Below are 22,644 nucleotides of genomic sequence, written 5' to 3' on the forward strand. Positions count from 1 at the left end.
ATACTACAGACCCAACCTAGGGCCAGATCGTAGCTGGGACACCAGCTACTCGTCGTCGTCGATGTCTACGAAGAACCCTCCATTAGGGTCATGAGCAACCTCAGCAACATTTATTAAGAAAACATGAGTATGAAGGTACTCAGCAAGACTTTAGGATATCTAACTACTCATGCAAGGTATCAAAAGAGTATTGTGGGGTTTCATGCGGAAAGCCAGCATCTAACTCGTGGCTAAACAACTTGCACTTTTAAATAATTTTGACAACTTGATTTCTCGCACACGAGTCCACTAACACCACAACAATACACTATCGTGGAATCATTCCGTCTCCATACGGAATTGCCGTCCACGACACTCACGCTTATCTTGACAATTTTATGAGTAGCAATTGAAGTTATCTATGAACAACATATGTCTCCAAGTAGTCCATATCCGCGGACGCGGCTATTCGAATAGATCATAACCCTGCAGGGGGGTACTTCGTCACACACGCTCTCGCCACTTATCGCCATGTGCACGCCATGCACCTCGGCAACCTTCAAGCGGAAGCCCAGCGAGGGAGTCGGCCACGACCGTTAACCGCACTAGTACCTAGTCCAGGTTTATCGCCTATCTGAGAGTAATCCGTACGGAAGTCCGGCCGAGGTTTCCGCCACGGCCTCAAACGATGTGCCCAGGGTTCCCAAGCCCACCATCCGGGTGCCACTTGGTACACCGTGACACTGCCTACCGCATCACGGCCCACCTCTTAGGTCAGCACCATGCACGGCCTCCAGCATTACTATAAACACCAGAAACTACTTGCAACTCCTGGACCGAGTACTAAGCGATTAATAAGTCGAGAGGGTCAATTAAGTATCCCAACGTGTGGTAGTATCTAGTCTTGGATTACATACACGGAACTCAGTTCCTAAGGACGGTTCCAATGAAACAACCCGCCATGTACTCCTACACAGCCTTTCACCGGTACCTTTACCAAATCAGGTTCAACACACAACCTTTGCTTACCGAACGCATTCTCACAATTCTGTTCATCTCCCAGATGACAGACCATACATAACTCTAAGCATAGCATGCATAGCAGGATAAGGCACAACATAGCTCAAGCAACTACCAGGTTTGCTAGGTTACAAGGTTCGGCTATTTACTGTGACAAGGATAGGTCATGCAAAGGAAGTGGGTTCAACTAACGTGGCAAAAGCAGTTGAAGCATTTGATCCTAATGCAATAAATAAGTGCAGGAGCAAGAATATGGGATTTATCGGGATGATCAAAATGGTTGCTTGCCTTGTTGCTCGGAGGAGGGACAATATCCGTCAGACGGATATTCGGTGGAATCCGGGGGTGCGGAGCCTACCGAGATGAAGGGCAACAATCAATAACAATCATATGCAACAGGATGATGCATGAGCATGGCATGAGAATGCAAGGTGGTAAACTAATAAAATCAACATGTATTAGGTTTGAAGTTGATTTGAATCACATTCAAATATCAATTCAAACGAGGTATTCTCGGATACCGATTTAATTGATTCGACCTGATGCTCAGATCAACTTGATGTTAGCATGCATGAGATGTCATGTTAAGGTACTGGTTTGTTATTAGAACATTGTTTGATCATGTCATTCATAATGAAATTTGAATATTTTCCAAATTCCATTTATAAAATATTTATAAGAATTGACTTATTCATTAATCTACATGTTTGGGTTCTGTAACTTTTCCAAACATGAATGAAAATAGCATATTCAGATTCCTTGAATTTTTCTGATACTTTTTCATATATAAATTATTTTCATTGGAGTTACAAATTAATTTCTATGAATTTTTGAAGTTTTAAACATTTCTGGAATTATTTTTATACTGGAAAATACTTTTACTGCATCAGCATGACATCAGCAGGTCCATCTGGCCGTTGAAAGTCAAACCTGACCAGTGGGACCCACTGGTCAGTCTCTCTGGTCAATTTTAGATTAGGATTAATCTTATTTAGTTAATTAAACTCACTGGACCCACATGTCAGTGTCTTATTTATTAATCTGATTTATTTTTATTATCTCTAATCTATCCAGAGGCTGGCCCCACCCGTCAGTGTCTCACGCCAGCTGAGATCCACCAGCAGCGAGGTCGTCCTCGCCGGTGGGGAGCCTCCGGCGACCACCAGAACATCGGGGGGGGCTCGGAAATGGCGCACAGAGGGCCAAACTCGGCGCAGAGAGCACCAGAGGAACGGCCACTCGATGGCGAGCACGATGGGACAAGCCCCAGGGGCTGGGGTGGACGGAATCAACGCCGGCGACGAGCTTGGCGGTGACCAAGTTCGGCCATCGTCGAAGCCATCGAATACGGGGCCAAAACGCGCGGGGCTAGGCACCTAGCGCATCTACATGATGTCGTGAGGCTGTTGGTGGCCTCAGGCGGACCAACCCGTCACCGGAGGGCTACCGGCGACGAGCTGCAGCGGCGGTCCTCGTCGGGCTCCGATGGAACTAAGCCTAGAGGAGGGGATCGACGGGGAGAGCTTAGGGTAAATGACCGCATGCTCACGGGGAGTGCAGTGGTGGCGCTAGTCTGCTCGGGGATGGCCTGGAGAGGGAGAACGCCGGCGACGATCTTCGGTGACCCGAGGAAGAAGACGACAGCTGCTCGTCGATTCACTGCATCTAGGCGTGGGGCTCGTGGCTAGGAAGCTTCAGGGGGTTGCGGCGGAGCTAATGCGCGGCTCAGAAGGAAAGAGGGGAGGCTAGAACGACGGCGAGCCCGAGCTCTGCTCGGGCTCCAATGGCGGTAGAAGGAGGGAGGAGAGATCCGAGAGGAGGGGGAACTGGCGCTGGAAATGGATAGCCACGGGCTCGGGGAGCCTATCCCCGAGCTTGCCAGCGCGAGGCGGCGGCCAGGCAGGCGCACAGGTGCATGGCCGCGCAGGAGTACGCGGCGGCCACCTCCTGCTGCCCACTGGCGGGGGAGGAGACGACTGGAGGAGATGGGTTGGGCCGGCTAGGTGACAGGTAAGGATTTTTTTCATTTTCTTTCTGTTTTTTTGTTTCTGTTTTGCTATTTCACTGGTTTTCTATTTATTTCAACTCCCAAATAAATTGTAAAAACTATGTTGAGCACCTTTGAATATTTGTTGGAATATCTACAACCATTCCTAAAGTTTTCAACATTTTTGAAGTTTAAAATTTCTGAATTCAAATTTAAAACTTGAAAACAGTAGCTTTTTGCATTTATTTAAAATGCTTAAGATGTTAAGAAAATGGTTTTCTTCATTGCTCATTTACTTTCATGACTTATCAGAAAGTTTGAACTTTTCTTGAGGCCATTTTGGGTTCATTGATTTTAACTAGTTTTGAGATTTCCTTTATTTGAAGAAGTGGCTAGGTTTTGAGGTTTTCCTTCACCTCTTTCTTTGTTCTTGTTGAAAATTTCTTATATGCAATGCAAAGAAGACATGAGCACAAGACTAACTTGCTTAAGGTGTCAGGGATGTGACAACTTTGATAACCGCACCTATTGTTCAACCACCTGACTCGAACTTGCCCTTTGAAATCATGTGTGACGCTAGTGATTACGCTGTTGGTCCTGTTCTAGGACAAAGAGTTGACAAGAAGTTGAATGTCATTCACTACGCTAGTAAAACTCTAGACAGTGCCCAAAGAAAATATGCCACTACGGAGAAGGAATTTTTAGCAGTCGTGTTTGCATGTGAAAAGTTCAGATCTTACATAGTTGACTCCAAAGTCATTATGCACTCTAATCATGCTTCTATTAAGTACCTCATGGAGAAGAAGGACGCTAAGCCTAGGCTGATCAGATGGGTTCTCCTGCTACAGGAATTTGATTTGCACGTCGTTGACCGAAAGGGTGCTGATAACCCTGTAGCAGATAACTTGTCTAGGCTAGAGAATGTCCTTGATGACCCACTACCTATTGATGACAACTTTCTTGATGAGCAATTAAATGTCATCCGCACTTCACATAGTGCACCGTGGTATGCCGATTATGCAAACTATATCGTAGCCAAATACATACCACCCAGTTTCACCTATCAACAAAAGAGGAAATTCTTTGTTGATTTGAGACACTACTTCTGGGATGATCCTCACCTTTATAAGGAAGGAGTAGATTGTGTTATTAGACGTTGTGTGCCTGAACATGAGCAGGGACAGATCCTGCAGAAGTGTCATTCCGAAGCCTGCGGAGGACACCATGCTGGAGATAGAACTGCCCATAAGGTATTGCAATCAGGTTTCTATTGGCCCACTCTCTTCAAGGATGCCCGTAAGTTTGTCTTGTCTTGTGACGAATGCCAAAGGATAGGGAACATGAGTAAGCGTCAAGAGATGCCTATGAACTATTCACTTGTCATTGAACCATTTGATGTCTGGGGCTTTCTTATATGGGACCCTTCCCGAGTTCCAATGGGTACACTCACATCTTAGTTGCTGTGGATTACGTTACTAAGTGGGTAGAAGCTATCCCCACTAAAAATGCTGATCACCACACCTCTATTAAGATGCTTAAAGAAGTTATATTCCCAAGATTTGGAGTCCCTAGATACTTGATGACTGATGGCGGTTCACACTTCATTCATGGTGTTTTCCGTAAGATGCTAGCTAAGTATGATGTCAAACATAGAGTTGCATCTCCTTATCATCCTCAGTCTAGTGGTCAAGTGGGGTTGAGTAATAGGGAGATCAAGTTGATCCTACAAAAGACCATCAATAGATCTCGAAAGAACTGGTCTAGCAAACTTGACGATGCACTTTGGGCTTATAGGACTGCTTATAAGAATCCCATGGGCATGTCATCGTATGAAATGGTTTACGGTAAAGCCTGTCATTTACATCTGGAGTTGGAACACAAAGCTTATTGGGCAATCAAAGAGCTCAACTTTGATTTCAAACTTGCCGGTGAGAAGCGGTTGTTTGATATCAGCTCGTTCGATGAATGGAGATCCCAGGCATACGAGAATGCCAGGTTGTTCAAGGAAATGGTTAGGACATGGCACGACAAACAAATACAGAAATGAGAGTTCAATGTAGGTGATTATGTCTTGCTATACAATTCTCGTTTGAGATTCTTTGCAGGCAAGCTTCTCTCTAAATGGGAAGGTCCTATGTTGTCGAGGAAGTTTATCGTTCCGGTGCTATCAAAATCAATAACACGGAAGGAAATTTTCCTAGAGTGGTGAATGGGCCAAGAATCAAGCATTACATCTCTGGTACTCCCATAAATGTTGAGACCAATATTATCAATGTCATAACTCCAGAGGAGTACATAATATTATCAATATTATCAATGTCATAACTCCAGAGGAGTACATAATAGGGATGTTTATCACCCTATTTCAGACCTTGAAATCAAAGATGTATCTATTTCTGTAAGACATTGGACTCCGATACTTTTCCAATAGGAAATTTCTTCCGTTTTGGAATTTTTGGAAAATTCGAAAAATAAGAAGCAGTCCGGAGAGCGAACGCGGCAGCCACAAGCCCCCACTCCGCCACCACCCCCTGGTGGCGGTGGGCAAGCTTGTGGGCACCTCGTGTGCCTCCTGGACTCCGTTTTCTTGCGAAGGACTCCTTCTGGTCCAGAAAAAAATCAATATATAGTCGCCCGAAGGTTTTGATCTCCGTATCGCGCAGTTTTCCTCTGTTTTTGTTTCGAGCTTGTTCTGCCGCAGGTATAAATCAAAGATTGATAGCTCTCTTGGAATCAAAGGCGACAACAACACCACCATCACCACCAAAGGAAGACAACTAAGCATTGGTATGGGCAATCCCCTTGGCTTCTTCCAAGCTTGGGGGAGTTGCCCTGGTATCGTATCACCTTTATATCTTTCGCTTTTACCTTTGTTTTAGTTATTTCCCTTTCAGATTTTATTTCTTCTTTTAGAGGAATAAGACTTTAGTTTTTAGTTTGAGTCTTCTGCTTTTGTCTCTCCCCCAATGTATTCGAGCTCACGAGCTATATAATAGAGTTTCTTAGTTAAGGGCTTCGCTTTGTGCCATGATCAAAAAGTATGAAAAGAACGATAGCATGAAAGATCATGAGACGATCTTACGGAAAGTGATAACTTCACTTATGACACGTATGATGATTGGAACTTGTTGAGAATAAATCAACATAGACATTAGTCATTGTTGCAATTAATAATAAGTAATAAGGAAAGAGAGGTTCACATATAAATATATCAACTTAGACACTTTTTACAATTGTGAGCACTCACCAAACTATTACATGCCTAGGAGTAGATGTTGGACAAGGAAGACAACATAATGAATTGTGTTTGCTTGGTTCCAAACAATGTTATATGATTAGAGATCCCTTAGCATGTGACGATTGCTTTAACATCATATTAGCCAAAACTCCCGCACCAAGTAGAGATACTGCTTGTGCATCCATAAGCCTCCAACCCAGTTTTGCCATGAGAGTCCACCATACCTACCTATGGATTGAATAAGATCCTTAAAGTAAGTTGTCATCGGTGCAAGCAATAAAAATTGCTCTATAATATGTATGATCTATTAGTGTGTGGAAAATAAGCTTTGTACGAACCTGTGATGAGGAAGACATAAAAGCGACAGACTGCATAATAAATTTCTTTATCACATGAGGCAATATAAAGTGACGTTCCTCCGCACTAAGAGGACACGCATTCAAACCTCAAAAGCGCATGACAACCTCTGCTTCCCTCTGCGAAGGGCCTATCTTGTACCTTTACTTTTTACCCTTGTAAGAGTCATGGCGATCATCACCAATTCCCTTTTTGCCTTTGTCTTGGCTACCGACACATGCTTGGGAAAGATCTATATTCATATATCAAATTGGAGTTGAGTACTCATGCTTTATTATTGTTGAGTTTGCCCTTGAGGTAAACTGTTGGGAGGCAAAACTATAAGCCCCTATCTTCCTATATGTCCAGCTAAAACTTTGACACCATGAGTACCATGTGAGTTATAACAATTGTGGAAAACAAAAGAGATGATTGAGTATGTGGGTTTGCCTTACAAGCTCTTATTTGACTCTTTGTGATGTTGTGATAAATTGCAATTGCTTCAATGACTATGGACTATTGTTGGTTACTTCTCGGTAAGGTTTTTGCTTCATGCTTTGCTTTGTGAAGGAATTGTTACTTTCCCATAAGAATCTTTATGATATATTGATGTTCTATGTGCGATCATGATGCCCTCATGTCTGTATTATGTTTTTTCGACACCTTCGTCCCCAAACATGTGGACATGTTTATGGAACTTGGTTTTCGCTTGAGGACAAGCAAGGTCTAAGCTTGGGGGAATTGATACGTCCATTTTGCATCATGCTTTCATGTTGATATTTATTGCTTCTTGGCTGTTATATTACTTGTCGTACCATATTTATGCCTTTTCTCTCTTATTTTGCAAGGATTATTTGAAAAGGGAGAATTCAGGCAGTTGGAATTCTGGACTGGAAAAGGAGCAAATCCTAGTCCACTATTCTGCACATCTCCAAATGCCCTGAAAATTTACGTGGATTTTTTCTGGAATATATTAAAAATACTGGGCGAAAGAACTACCGGAGGGGGGCCACCAGGGCCCCACAAGCTTGCCCACCGCATCACCCCCTGGTGGCGCAGGGCAGGCTTTTGGGCTGCCTGAAGGCCCACTAGCCCCCCTCTTTTGCTATATGATGCGTCCTGACCTGGAAAAAATCATACGGGAGCTTTTTCGTGGTTTCGCCACCGCCACGAAGCGGAACTTGAGAAGATCCAATCTAGAGCTCCGGTAGGACGATCCTGTCGGGGAAACTTCCCTCTCGGAGGGGGAAATCATCGCCATTGTCATCACCAACACTCCTCTCATCGGAGGGGAGGCATCTTCATCAGCACCATCTCCTCTCCAATCCCTAGTTCATCTCTTGTAATCAATCTTCATCTCGCGACTCCGATAGGTACTTGTAAGGTTGCTAGTAGTGTTGATTACTCTTTGTAGTTGATGCTTGTTGGATTACTTCGTGGAAGAATTTATGTTCAGATCCTTGATGCTATTCATTACACCTCTGGTCATGATTATGATTATGTCTCGTGAGTAGTTACTTTTGTTCCTGAGGACATATGATAAGTCATGCTGATAATAGTCATGTGAATTTGATATTCGTTCGGTATTTCTATATGTTGTATGTTGTTTTTCCTCTAGTGGTGTTATGTGAACGTCGACTACATAACACTTCACCATATTTGGGCCTAGAGGAATGCATTGGGAAGTAGTAAGTAGATGATGGGTTGCTGGAGTGACAGAAGCTTAAACCCCAGTTTATGCGTTGCTTCGTGAGGGGCTGATTTGGATCCACTAGTTTAATGCTATGGTTAGACTTTGTCTTAATTCTTCTTTTGTAGTTGGGGATGCTTGCGAGAGAGGTTAATCATAAGTGGGATGCTTGTCCAAGTAAGGGCAGTACCCAAGCGCCGGTCCACCCACATATCAAACTATCAAAGTAAAGAACGTGAATCATATGAACATGATGAAACTAGCATGACAGAAATTCCCGTGTGTCCTCGGGAGCGTTTTTCCTCCTATAGGACTTTGTTTAGGCTTGTCCCTTGCTACAAAAGGGATTCGGCCACTTGCTACACCGTTGCTACTACTTGTTACTTGTTACTCTTTGCTTGCTACGTTTCGCCTCGCTACACAATCACTTGTTACCGCTACCACGATTGATCCCCTATACTTGTGGGTCATCATGGTCCTCCTCACCCATCATGTCCAACAGTAAAAGTTAGGCCCCGTAGGCTGATAACCCACAAGTATAGGGTATCAATTGTAGCCTTTGTTGATAAGTAAGAGTGTCATACCCAACGAGGAGCTAAAGGTAGGACAAATATTCCTCACGTTCTATCGACCACCGATACAACTCTACACACACTTTACGTTCGCTTTACCTAGAACAAGTATGAAATTAGAAGTACTTTGTAGGAGTGATAGGATAGGTTTGCAAAAAAAAGAACACGTAAATATAAACTAGGGACTGGTTAGATAAAGCAACAATTACGTTAGTTTAACGAGTGTGGAAAAGTGTTGGTAGGAGTTGCGGAATTGTCCCTAAGCAATTAACTACGTTACTAGACTGATAGCAAGTTTTATGTGGGAGAGGCCACTTCTAACATGTCATCCCTTACTTGGAATTCTATGCACTTATGATTGGAACTATTAGCAAGCATCTGCAACTACTAATGTTCATTAAGGCAAAACGCAACCATAGCAATAAGATATATTGGTCCCCCTTCAATCTCGTATGCATCAATTTCTATGCTAGGCTGAAGCTTCTGTCACCCTTGCCCTCCAATACATAGTCCTATCAACATACTACTAATCCTATGGTGTGATCCACGCGTGCGTTCATATGATGGGCACGAAAGGACAGCAACATAACCACAAGCTAATTAAACCAATCATAGCAATTCATCAATCACCCATAGGACAACAAAAATCTACTCCAACATCATAGGATGGCAACACATCATTTGATAATAATATGAAGCATAGAGTACCATGTTCAAGTAGCTAGAGGGTACAGCGGGTTGCGGAAGAGTGGACCGCTGAATATAGATGGGGGAAGGTGATGGAGGTGTTGGTGAAGATGACGGAGGTGTTGGTGTAGCTCGTCGTCACACGATGATGTCCCGGGCGGCGTCCTAGCGCCGCCGGGAGAGAGGGGGAGAGAGCCCCCCTTCTTCTTCTCCCTTGACCTCCTCCCTAGATGGGAGAAGGGTTTCCCCTGTGGTCCATGGTCTCCATGGCGGCGGAGGGGTGAGAGCCCCTCCGAGATTGGATCTCTCTCTCTCTCTCTGTGTGTGTGTCCTTTTGTTTCTGCACGCTCAGATTCTTCCTTTCACCGTTTCTAAAATTCCCGGGGATCCATAACTCCGATTGGGTTGAAATTTTAACACGATTTTCTTCCGGATATTAGCTTTCTTGCGGCAAAAGAAGGGCCCCAACCGCCTTAGGGATTGGTCAAAAGCCTGCCAGCCGCGACCTAGGGGGGCGCGCCTCCTAGGCTTGTGACCTCTTCGGGCATCGTTTCGCGTAGATTATTCTTCCCAAAAATCATAAATATTCCAAAAAAATCCCTGTAGATTTTTTATTCCGTTTGGACTTCGTTTGGTATGGCTAATCTGCGAAACAAAAAACATTCAACAAACAGTAACTGACACTGGGCACTGGATCAATATGTAAGTCACAAAAATAGTATAAAAAGTTGCCAAAAATATATGAAAGTTGTAGAATATTGGCATGAAACAATCAAAAATTGTAGATACGACGGAGACGTATCAGCATCCCCAAGCTTAAGTCCTGCTCGTCCTCGAGTAGGTAAATGACAAAAAAGATAATTTTTGATGTGGAATGCTACCTAGCATAATCTTGATCATATAATCTGATCATGGCATGAATACTAAAACACGAGTGATTCGAAGCAATAGTCTATCATTTGACATAAAGACAATAATATTTCAAGCATACTAACAAAGCAATCATGTCTTCTCAAAATATCATGGCCAAAGAATGTTATCCCTACAAAATCATATAGTCTGGCTATGCTCCATCTTCCCCACACAACATATTTAAATCATGCACAACCCCGGTTTAGCCAAGCAATTGTTTCATACTTTAGTGTTCTCAAACTTTTTCAACTTTCACGCAATACATGAGTGTGAGCCATGGACATAGCACCATAGGTGGAATAGAATATGGTGGTTGTGGAGAAGACAAAAAGGAGGAGATAGTTTCACATCAACTAGGCGTATCAGCGGGCTATGGAGATGCCCATCAATAGATATCAATGTGAGTGAGTAGGGATTGTCATGCAAGAGATGCACAAGAGCTATAAGTGTATGAAAGTTCAAAAAGAAACTAGTGGGTGTGCATCCAACTCGCTTGCTCACGAAGATCTAGGGCAATTTGAGGAAGCCCATCATTGGGATATACAAGCCAAGTTCTATAATGAAAATTTCCCACTAGTATATGAAAGTGACAACATAGGAGACTCTCTATCATGAATATCATGGTGCTACTTTGAAGCACAAGTGTGGTAAAGTATAGTAGCATTGTCCCTTCTCTCTTTTCTCTAATTTTTTTTCTTTTTTTCTTTTATTTTGGTGGGCTTCTTTGGCCTCTTTTTTTATTTGGGCTTCATTGGCCTCTTTTATTACTTCTTCACATGGGACAATGCTCTAATAATGATGATCATCACACTTTTATTTACTTACAACTCGATATTTAGAACAAAATATGACTCTATATGAATGCCTCCGGCGGTGTACCGGGACGTGCAATGATCTAGCGTAGCAATGACATCAAAAAACGGACAAGCCATGAAAACATCATGCTAGCTATCTTACGATCATGCAAAGCACTATGACAACGATGGTGTGTGTCATAATAAACGGAACGATGGAAGTTGCATGGAAATATATCTCGGAATGGCTATGGAAATGCCATAATAGTTAGGTATGGTGGCTGTTTTGAGGAAGGGTATATGGTGGGCGTAATGCATCGGCGAAAGTTGCACGGTACTAGAGAGGCTAGCAATGGTGGAAGGGTGAGAGTGCGTATAATCCATGGACTCAACATTAGTCATAAAGAACTCACATACTTATTGCCAAAGTCTATTAGTCATCGAAACAAGGTACTACACGCATGCTCCTAGGGGAAGGGTTGGTAGGATTTAACCATCGCGCGATCCCAACTTCCACACAAAGGATGACAATCAATAAATAAATCATGCTCTCACTTCGTCACATAATGGTTCACCATACGTGCATGCTACGGGAATCACAAACCTTAACACAAGTATTTCTACCAATACACAATTACTCACTATCATGACTCTAATTTCACATCTTCATGTCACAAAACTATTGCAAGGAATTAAACATATCATATTCAGTGATCTACAAGTTTTATGTAGGATTTTATGACTAACCATGTGAATGACCAACTCCTGTTAACTCTCTAAATAGGTAAAAGTGAAGCATGAGAGTTTCATTCTTTCTACAAAAGATATGCCCCTCTCTAACAAATATAAGTGAAGCAAAAGAGCATTCTACAAATGGCGGTTTTCTATGTGTAGGGAAACAGGCAATCCAAACTTCAAATGATATAAGTGAATCACATGAAGCATTCTATAAAGCCAAGGACTATCTCATACCACCATGGTGCGTAAAAGAAAAAGGAAAAATAAACACAAAAGACGCTCCAAGCATTTGCACATATCATGTGACGAATAAAAATATTGCTCCGAGTAAAATTACCAATAGATTGTAGACGAAAGAGGGGATGCCTTCCGGGGCATCCCCAAGCTTAGACGCTTGAGTATTCCTTGAATGTTACCTTGGGGTGCCTTGGGCATCCCCAAGCTTAGGCTCTTGCCTCTCCTTATTCCTTCATCCATCATGGTCTCCCCCAAAACTTGAAAACTTCAATCACACAAAACTCAACAAAACCTTCGTGAGATCCGTTAGTATAATAGAGTAAATCACCACTTTAAGTACTGTTGTGAACTCATTCCAAATTCATATTAGCATTATATCTACTGTAATCAAACTTCACCATGGTTCATACCCCCCGATAATACCCATAGATTCATCAAAATAAGAGAACAATGCATAGAAAACAGAATCTGTCAAAAACAGAACAGTCTGTAGTAATATGAACATATACCATACTTCTGATACTCCAAAAATTCTGAACAATTATGAAAATTAGGCAAATTTGCATATCAATCAGAAGCAAAAAGAATCAACTCAAAATCTCTTTCTGCATAGGAATTAAATATAATTTCGTGAGCACAAAGTTTCTGTCTTTTTCAGCATGATCAAACAACTATCACCCAAACTAATCATAAAGGCTTTACTTGGCACATTATTTTTATAATACAATGGAATTGTACAAGGGGATAAATATTTTTGCGAGAAACTTCCATGAAAAATTCTACATTGTTTCTATGAGCATGAACACAGGTGTTCAAGATCGACCCTTACTTCTGCAATGCATCACCTTTCAATCGCTTCTCTTTTTGAAAAACGTTTTAAGTTCCCCTCTATATTTTTTTGTTTTTAAACTATAAAAGCACTCAACAGAAATAAAGACTCTCTATAACTTCCAAGTTGTCTCCCAGGCAGCGCTTTCTTTAAAGCCATTAAGCTAGGCATAAAGTGCTCAAGTAATGGATCCACCCGGATCCCAAGGTATATCGAAGCCAATTTTAATTGACAATGATTTGTGATTTAGTAGTGAGCACAAGGTAACATATATCATGCAATGACGAAGTCTAACTCTCTTCCTATGCATTGGCATGTCATAAAAGAACAATTCATGCATATCAAGTAAAGACCTATACATAGCATAAGCAGTTTCTTGCAATTTTATCGTATTGGAAACATAGAGAGGTGGAGATGTAGTTCCTCTCTCATAATAATTGCAAGTAGGAGCAGAAATCACATGCATATTATATTCATCAAAATCATCATGTGTAATAGTAGAAGGCAACCCATCTATGTAATCCCTAATAAGAGCAAACTTCTCTGATATAGTGTAGTTGGGAGAGTTCAAAAGGATAATAGGACTATCATAAGTGGGTGCGATAGCAACAATTTCATGTTTAACATAAGGAACTATATCAAGTTCATCTTCATAAGAATCATTCATATTGGCATCATGGCCACAAGCATAGCAAGCATCAAGTTCATCAAAAAGGGATATTTCAAACGAATCCAAAGGATCATAGCAATCAACATAGCATTCATCCTTCGGTAAGAACGAAGGGAAATTAAACAATGTATGAGTTGAAGAGTTACTCTCATTAGAAGGTGGGCACAGGTAGCTAGTCCGCTCTTCCTCCTTTTGTTCTTCGCTCTCCTCGTCATCTTTTTCATATAATGAGCTCACAGTTTCAGCATTTTCTTATTCCATAGTTTCCTGCAAAATATTAATCTCTTCTTGGGCAGCGTAGAATTTCTCCATAAATCGATAAATATGGGCATTATATTCATAATTAGTATAACAATAACGAAGCATAACCAAATTTTCAGATCGGTAAACATCATCATTATCATCACACTTTTTAAACAAAGCTTCAATTTCACAAGCACCCATAAAAGCAACAAACTCTTCTATTTGTTCCACATCATAGTAATCATATATACCATTAGCATAAGAAGCCAAGGTTTCATGAGCATTAAATTTACAAGAAAAGGGAAGGTGTTGAGCCTTCATCCTAGAGCAACAAGTAATATCATATCTCGAGCATAGCTCCCAAGCATACCATTTCAACATATGAATTTGATCCCATAATAGTTTCCCTTTTTGAGTCAAGCGATAATCCCTAAACTATTCACGTTGATCCAAAGTGTATCCCATTATATAATTTAATGGGGTTTTCTCAGGATTACTAAAGAAGTGCATAATATTTTCCACGTAACGAGCATCGAGGGTTTTAGGAGGTCCCCATCTCCATGAGTAGCAAGTACACCTAATTTTTTTGGTATTTCGTGTTCCATATATCCATAACTAAAGATAGAGAACAACTTAGCACAGCAAATAAATCTACTTAGTGATAAGGCAAACAAGCACACACGAGAATATTCACCCCACGCTATTGCTCCCCGGCAACGGCACCACAAAAAGGTCTTGATAACCCACAAGTATAGGGGATCAATTGTAGCCTTTCTCGATAAGTAAGAGTGTTGAACCCAACGAGGAGCTAAAGGTAGGACAAATATTCCCTCAAGTTCTATCGACCACCGATACAACTCTACGCACACTTTACGTTCGCTTTACCTAGAACAAATATGAAACTAGAAGTACTTTGTAGGAGTGATAGGATAGGTTTGCAAAACAAGAAATAACACGTAAATAAAAACTAGGGGCTGGTTAGATAAAGCAACAATTACGTTAGTTTAACGAGTGTGGGAAAGTGTTGGTAGGAGTTGCGGAATTGTCCCTAAGCAATTGACTGCGTTACTAGACCGATAGAAAGTTTTATGTGGGAGAGGCCACTTCTAGCATGTCATCCCTTACTTGGAATTCTATGCACTTATGATTGGAACTATTAGCAAGCATCTGCAACTACTAACGTTCATTAAGGTAAAACCCAACCATAGCAATAAGATATATTGGTCCCCCTTCAATCCCGTATGCATCAATTTCTATGCTAGGCTGAAGCTTCTGTCACCCTTGCCCTCCAATACATAGTCCTATCAACATACTACTAACCCTATGGTGCGATCCACGTGCCTGCTCATATGATGGGCACCAAGGGACAACAACATAACCACAAGCAAATTAAACCAATCATAGCAATTCATCAATCACCGATAGGACAACGAAAATCTACTCAGACATCATAGGATGGCAACACATCATTGGATAATAATATGAAGCATAGAGCACCATGTTCAAGTAGAGGGTACAGCGGGTTGCGAGAGAGTGGACCGCTGAATATAGATGGGGGAAGATGATGGAGGTGTTGGTGAAGATGACGGAGGTGTCGGTGTAGATCGCCGTCACAAGATGATGTCCCGGGCGGTGATCCGGCGCCACCGGAAGAGAGGGGAGAGAGCCCCCCTTCTTCTTCTTCTTCCTTGACCTCCTCCCTAGATGGGAGAAGGGTTTCCCCTCTAGTCCATTGTATCCCTGACGGCAGAGGGGCGAGAGCCCCTCTGAAATTGGATCTCTCTCTCTCGGTGTGTCCTTATGTTTCTGCGCTCCCAGATTCTGCCTTTCAACGTTTCTTAAATTCCCGGGGATCCGTAACTCCGATTGGGCTGAAATTTTAACACGATTTTCTTCTGGATATTAGATTTCTTGGGCAAAAGAAGGGCCCCAACCGCCTTAGGGATTGGTCATAAGACTGCGAGCCGTGGCCTAGGGGGGCGCGCCTCCTGGGCTTGTGACCTCCTCGGGCATCGTTTCGCGTAGATTATTCTTCCCAAATATCATAAATATTCCAAAAACAATCCCCGCAGGTTTTTTTTGTGTTTGGACTTTGTTTCGTATGGATAATTTGCGAAACAAAAACATGCAATAAACAGGAACTGGCACTGGGCACTGGATCAATATGTAAGTCCCGAAAATAGTATAAAAAGTTGCCAAAAATATATGAAAGTTGTAGAATATTGGCATGAAACAATTAAAAATTATAGATACGACGGAGATGTATCATGGGCCACCCCTTGTCCTCTGGGCAGCCCTTTATAAGGTGACCCAGGGAGCCAGCCCACGGAGGAAGGAGACACGCACACACACACATGCACATGGGGGATGATTCTCCCAGGCTCTCCCCATTCTCTCATTCCACACTCTCTAGGAGAAGAGGAGAGCTCCCAGCCTCCTTGTTCTTCCTCTAGATAGCTCAAGGAGCACCATGTACAACCATGTGCTCTTCATATACACCACACATGCACGAATAGGGGTGTTACCTCCACACGAAGGCCCCGAACCTGGGTAAACAACCGCGTGTTAGTGCCCAAGCCGTTCCGGATCTCCATGACGGCCTCGCTCTCACCTCTCTAAGCCACACCATGGCATCTATAACAGAAGTACCACGACAAGTATGGACCCACCCGTGCGTGGAACAAAGGAAGAAGAGTTGGGTGCAGACGGAAATGATGAAAAAACGAACACCACCCCGCAGTGGACGCAAAGTTGTCAGAATCATGACTCAAGTCTTAGAATCTTACGATCTTACGATCCAAACTACCCACTACGATTCTACGATTTTGCTCATAGAATCTAAGTTTCTATGATCCTCATAGTTACGATTCTACAATTCACGATCCTAGCAACGGAGCTCCGATCTGATTTAGAATCGCGATTCCGACAACTTTGAGTGGACGCATTGCATCCCTCGTCATTTGCTCCGCAGTACCCCACGTTCGACGCACTGCAGCCCACGACTCCGCTCCAGACGGCCTTTTCAAGGCCGACACGCACATGTGCGACGCCCGCTGCAACAGGTGGAACGCTAGCCCCACGCACAAGTATGGCCCAGACGTCATTCGTTATAACACGAGGAGATAAAGTAGAAAAAACAGATGCCCGAATGTTTGACAGAATGGTCAAAATGATGGCTAGAGTACGGATCGAAGGTAAACGTGCATGTCAAATTGATTGAAAAACACGATGGCCTGAGGATGGTGGGTTGCCGAGCGCCTTTTATAAGACAAATGAGGGAAATGAAAGAGTCAAAGCAAGTCTCCGGATTTGACCATGACATGCTACCAACAACGAGCAAAGCCAACAAGCATGCGTGCAAGAGCACACGCAGCAAACTTTATATCGTTTGATTAGATCCAGATATGTAGGTGAGAAAATTGCGAAAACCACTACAATTGGGGACGCTAAAACCAGAAAGCCGTCATCATTTGTTTTGTTTTCAAAAACCACTATCATTGTGCTGCGACACTCGCCGCTGCACCCACGTCCGCTACCGCTGCCACTGCGACCGCGTCGTCTTCCGATACGTACTTCACCTTCACCCTTGTGATCATTGGTGCTCGGCAGGGCCCTCGACAAATGACCGACGGACGCATCTAAAACTCTAAATGAATGCGATGTAGGGTGGACATGACACATTCAAATATCACCATCAAACGTGTGATGTTGCACAGTGATTTGGCCCGGCACCACGATACTGCACAGCCCGACCGTCCATGCGTTTGACGGGATCTTCCCGCCATACGACACCATTCGCAGCGGCCGCAACCTTGAGCTGCAGCTCATGCTGCCATCGTGCCATGCAGCGCGGCGCTCACTACCACAGGCGCCCCTCTCGTGGGGAGTCGACGATGAGGACATCCAGCTGCAGCTCACCATGGGCACACTGGTAGAGGTAAAGGATGGACAGGGTGGGCTGAAATTAGGAAAGGACCTTTATAGCATAGGAAAAAGTTTTAAAGAAATAGAGGAAAAACTAAAATTTCATTCACTATTGTACTCTTGGCCCACCCTGACCCATTACGCTAGGTCCGCCACTGATGGGCCCATGCATCAACGACAACGGTGGAGGAGCGGAGTTCATGACCTCGTCCCTTCCGGTGCTATGCAGTCGAACCGTGTGGAAACGTGCAGTCCGCTGCCAGGAAGAAGCAGGAGGAGTTGCTGCGGTCGATGCTGGTGAAGGCGCAGATGCAACCACCTGCTCTCCATCCTCGGCGACCCCCTCATCCTTGACGACATACGACAGTGTCGCCTTCCTAGAAGGTAAACTCTTCTGGCCGGTGCGCCGGCCGAACCGTTCGATCGGCCGCACGCGACCCGCGCGTTGAGCGCTGACTAGGCATGCAACATTTTTTTGTCTAAAATGTTGCAACCAGCGTCATATTTGTTGCAAGCGTTTTGATTTGCTACATTTTGTCCTGTAACAAAGTTGCATCTACGTTTGTTTGCAACTCCAGTTCATCGGATTTTTCGTTACAATCGATGTTTTTTTACTTTTGCTACAACCGTGTTAATTTTTGCTACAACCGGCATCATTTTTTGCTGCAACCGTTCACTAAAAAAGTTGCATACACGTCACGTAAATATTTGTTAAACCCGGCGTTTGACTTTTGCTATCACGCATCATCAGCTTTGTTTTTTGCTACGATCACGTAGATATTTTTTTTGCTACAAATTTTGTTTATTGTTGCAACCGTTGAAAAAATTGCTGCATCGCATCGAACTTTTGCTGCATCGGGTGGAAAAATGTTGCATGGAGATACAAAGATGCGGACGCGCGGCCGGGCGAAAGTTTCGGCCGGCGCGCCGGCACAGAGCACTGCCCTTCCTGGAATGGGCAATGAGTAGCTTGTCATCTTGGACTGTCTCTTAGTTAGTTGTCTGCCTTTCTATTTTTACCCTGCAGTTAGATAATGCTAGTGTTACAGTCTTGTGATCGAGCTGCAAGAAATCTTTTGTGTATATGTGCTTTCCTATTGGATTTTATTCAAATAGTCCCATACCATAACCGGAGGTGGGGATAGTTCATGTTGCCGCCTTCAAATTTAAAGTCACGTGTGCTCACCGAAATTGATGGCCTACTGCATGCATGCATCGCAACCAAATTTAACCAAAACATGCTCACAAACCGGCTTAGAGCATCTCCAGCCGTTTGACGCCCTCACAGGATAAAGCAGGGCCGCCTGGGGATGCGTCGACGAAAATAATTAGGGTGGGAGGGATCGGATTCCCAGCCGCCCCCAAGGTCGCCCCCAGCTGCCGATTTCGGCCCACTTTTGATGCAAATTGGTCCACTTTCGACGAACAATTGGACCAATTTGGCCCATATTCGACGTGCTTCGGCACAAAATCAACAGATGATTATTTTTTATCACATGGTTCATCACAGAAATCAATACAAATCAAAATAGTTCAACAAATCAATACAATCAAAAAAGTTCAACAAATACAAACTCATAATTCATCACATATCAAGCTAGGCGTTGCCCTTGAGCCTCCATAGGTGCTCCACCAAATCGTGATGGAGTTGTTGATGCACGTGTGTGTCTCAAATCTCCTAACGCACGTTGATGAATGCAGTCCAGGTTGCCAGTAGGTGGTGATCAACATGAGAAAGAGGACCCTGCCAGTAATATGGTTTAGTGTCAAACGCTAGTTGTGCATGCCCGCTCATAATGATCATGTTGTGCAAGATGACACACCAAGTCATGACTTCCCACATTTGACCTTTCGATCAGGTTTGAGAGGGTACTGGACAATAGCAAATCGAGATTGCAGCACACCAAATAGCCACTCGACATCCTTCGTGCAAATCTCTTGACACTTGGAAGAGTAGGAGTTCTTGCCTCCTGTCATAGTGTTTGAGATAACTTCACGAATGTGAACCATCTCGGATAGATGACATGTGCTAGGTAGTATCCCTTGGTGTAGTGGTGCCCATTGACCTTGAAGTTCACCGGAGGAGCATGACCTTCAACAAGCTTGGAAAAGACATTCGAGCACTGCAATACTTTAATGTTATTATGAGTTCCTCGCATATCAAAGGAGTACCAAAGAGAGAGGTCATGTGTGGATACTGCCTCAAGTACTACACTGTAAGTGCCTTCAGTGCCTTTGTACATCCCCTCCCAAGCAAATGGATAGTTTTTCTATTTCCAATGCATGCACTCGATACTTCCAAGCATCCCAGGAAATTCTCTTGCTGCATTCTATGCTAGGATCCAAGCAATGTCTTCAGCATTGGGTGATCGCAAGTATTGAGGTCCAAACACCGCCACCACTGTCCTACTGAACTAGTACAAACCCTCAATGGTGGTGGACTCGACCATGCATCCATAGTCTTCCAAATCATCACCGGGAGCTCTGTATGCAAGCATCCTCATAGCTGTTGTGCACTTCTGGAGTGAGGTGAATCCAACTGTGCTGGCGCAATCCTTCTTGCACTGGAAGTAGCTGTCGAACTCCCTGATGGAATTCAGAATCCTAAGGAAGAGCTTCCGGCTCATTCCTTAACGACACCGAAATACTTTCTCGTCGTGCAGTGGAGCATTGCAGAAGTAGTTGGAGTAGATCAAGCAATAGCATTCTAGTCGATGCCTCTGCTTTGGCTTCAGCCGGCCCGGCGTCGAGCCGCCTCGCCACGGCTTTGCGTTGCTCGCGCACAGGCCGGTCCAAGCGAGGAGGACCATGGGGTGCTCTTTGTCTTGGGCATCGGTATCGACTTCCTCCTCCAGCAGCGTCGCGAACACCTCCTCGTTGCCGGAGTCCATCGCCGAGACAAATCGTCAAACACCTGGCGGGTGTGGTTGGTGCGTAGCCACCCGTATCCCTGCTTGCATGGCCGGAGCGCTAGAAAATCTTTCCCAAAAGCATGGGGACGATGCTACGGCGAACCCTCTCTTTCTCTCCGGGGAGATGGCCTTTCTTGCATCAATAGGTAGGTGGGCAGCGTCGGGATCGGCACGGCGACAAAAGGTGTAGTGCGTGCGGGGGCGAATCTAGAGGTGGAAAAAACTTTTTTTGCATGACAGTAGTGGCCCACGCGCCGTTTTGCCTTCCGCTAGAGCCCCCAAAGGGCTTCGAGTGCACTGGGTTCGGCCTAGTATCGTCGGGCAAAGAAATGGGCCAAACCGGCAAAATTCGGCATCCTATACACGTGACTAAGGGGATTTTTCGGCGTCGATGAAAAAAACATGCCCCGAGGGGCGTGTTGGGAGCACGGGTGAAGATGCTCTTACAATAGTAATAGTGCTCCGACAGAAGCGACGAGAGCGGAGCAACAAAGAGACATGAGATTTGCTTGCATGCCTTTAGAAAGCACCACAACCATATCAAACACACAAAGCTGCAGAGATACTGCTGACACCCCCCTAGAGGAAGAATGGACAAATTAGACCCCTGGGCTGAAAGAACTCGCAAACTGAACCCTCCTCAAAATAAAATTCGCTGAGCTGACCCTTTTGTGTGGTGCCCTACGCATAGTCGCCACACTACACTGTGTGACGCCTAAGCCGTCGGCGCCACACCTCCGTCCACGCTAGCGCTATAGGCCCCATCCCTAGATAGTGTGATTCCTAAGGCTCAGGCCTTGCACACGTTGTAGTGTGACGCCAAGCTCTTAGGCGCCACACCTTCAGTTAAGCAGCCACGGGCCGATACCCTCCCCCACCCCCTCCCCACTCGTTTTCCCCAACAGAGACCAGCGGCAGCTCCCTCATCTCCTCATCTCAATCCTCTCTTTGAAATCCTTCAGATCTATTGATTTCTTCCATGGATTTATCCCCCGAATTAGTCTAGGAGGTAATCTCTTCCATTTCCCATCTTTCTATCCAAGAAATATTGCAAAGTTTTCAGATTTGTATTAGCTTGGTTGAGAGCCATGTTTTGATTGGATTTGAAATATATATGAGTAGTTAGTGGTATTTTATGAATCCTAGATGAGTAGATTTGGTATATGACTATTCCTATGAGTAGATGGTGTGGATTTTATGAGGAAATGAGTAGAGGACTATTTTTTGAAGATGAGTAGATTCCTATGAGTATTCTTATAGTAATATGTAGAATAGTGGATGAGTAGATGAGTAGATGACAATTCCTATATGTAGATGAGTACATGACTATTCCTATATGAGTAGGATGAGTAGATGAATATTCCTATTCCTATATGTAGATGAGTAGATTCATATTCCTACATGAGTAGATGAATATATATGAGAAGTTAATTAAAAAATTGTCATATGTAGGATGATGGGGCTTTTGAATGATGCCTATGACGTTGAACACCGGGCCTACTTGATGTTGGATAAGAGGATGGTAAGTACAACATATTATTATCTTCAAAAATCATGTATTTATTTAAGAAGATCAAATCGTAATCATATAACTCCTCTATGTTTGGAGAAGCTTATGCCCTTGAAGATTCGGTCTCACGGGGCATCGACTGTCATGTCGTATGATGAGCAGTATACACCATAGATAGAGATGATAGGACTCCTTCCATTCATTCATCTTGTGAGCCGGTCAACGCCCAACCTAAACACTACAGCAATCACTGCACTTACTGATCGATGGAGGCCGGCGACCCATAGTTTTCACCTCCGGACCCGAGAGATGACAGTGACTCTTCAAGATGTTTCCATGATCACGGCACTTCTGATCGAGGGGAAG

Source organism: Hordeum vulgare, chromosome 6H, assembly GCF_904849725.1.
Source record: "Hordeum vulgare subsp. vulgare chromosome 6H, MorexV3_pseudomolecules_assembly, whole genome shotgun sequence".
Taxonomy (NCBI): Eukaryota; Viridiplantae; Streptophyta; class Magnoliopsida; order Poales; family Poaceae; genus Hordeum; species Hordeum vulgare.